Source organism: Tachyglossus aculeatus, chromosome 8 (assembly GCF_015852505.1).
Source record: "Tachyglossus aculeatus isolate mTacAcu1 chromosome 8, mTacAcu1.pri, whole genome shotgun sequence".
NCBI lineage: Eukaryota > Metazoa > Chordata > Mammalia > Monotremata > Tachyglossidae > Tachyglossus > Tachyglossus aculeatus.
The window spans coordinates 30,146,618-30,147,670 of record NC_052073.1 but is presented as its reverse complement, the minus strand read 5'-3'; the positions used below and the strand labels follow the sequence as shown (position 1 = coordinate 30,147,670).

The window sequence follows — 1,053 nt, the reverse complement described above, 5'->3', positions numbered from 1 at the left end:
ACTAAAGCTGTCTGAAACAGAAAAAAACAAAACAACCCCCTGTGTAGCAGAAAATGTGGAATAGTAAGGAACTTCTGAGAGAAACAGAATAGGAGGGCTCTTACATCCTTACCTTTTTGACCAGGTTTCTATTTCAGAATATTTCACCCAAACAGTTAAGAAATGAAACAAAACAAAACAAAACAAAACCTTTTGATAAAGGCCTTTTGTCTTGTCATGCTGTGGAATGATCTCCGACCATAGCAACGCCATGGACACATCTCTCCCAGAACTCCCTACCTCCAACTGCAATCGTTCTGGTAGTGTATCCATAGAGTTTTCTTGGTAAAATTACAGAAGTGGTTTACTGTTGTCTCCTTCCATGCAGGTAACATGAGTCTCCACCCCTGACTCACTCCCATGCCACTGCTGCTCAGAGCAGGTGAGTTTTGACTTGTAGCAGATTGCCTTCCACTTGCCAGCCACTGCCCAAGCTAGGAATGGAATGGATATTGCCTCTGCTTGACTCTCCCTCCCATAGTCGAGACTGCTGGAGTACTGGAAACTCTTCAGGTGTGACACTAAGAGGGGAAAAGTCCTTTAGAAAATCTATATATATTATAGTTACTGATTTATCTTTATCCCTGGCTTCTTAACCACTTCAAAGAGAGATCAATAAGAGAAGGAGGACAGGATCTCCCAGCATGGCTCAGTGGACAGAGCACGGGCTTGGGAGTCAGAGGTCATTGGTTCCAATCCCGGCTCCGCCACTTGTCAGCTGTGTGACCTTGGGCAAGCCACTTAACTTCTCTGTGCCTCAGTTACCTCATCTGTAAAATGGGGATTAAGACTGTGAGCCCCTCGTGGGACAACTTCATCACCTTGTATTCCCCAGCACTTAGAACAGTGCTTTGCACATAGTAAGCACTTAACAAATACCATCATCATTATTATTATTATTATTACAAAAGCCATGTTGTCTTTCCCTCAGCAAGTTGGGGTTTCTTAAGTGTTTTTGGATTCTGACCATAATTACTGATTTCACTAGTTTGCCAGGTGTAAATCTACTGGTCG

General features: G+C 43.3%; 1 non-coding gene across 1 annotated transcript; it reads right to left on the bottom strand.

Moving 5' to 3' along the window:
* Positions 1 to 431: 431 nt before the first annotated feature.
* LOC119931898 lies at positions 432 to 570 on the bottom strand. Its single transcript, XR_005452201.1, has one exon. It is a non-coding gene; the product is annotated as a small nucleolar RNA SNORA7 (small nucleolar RNA).
* Between the last annotated feature and the right edge of the window lie 483 nt (positions 571 to 1,053).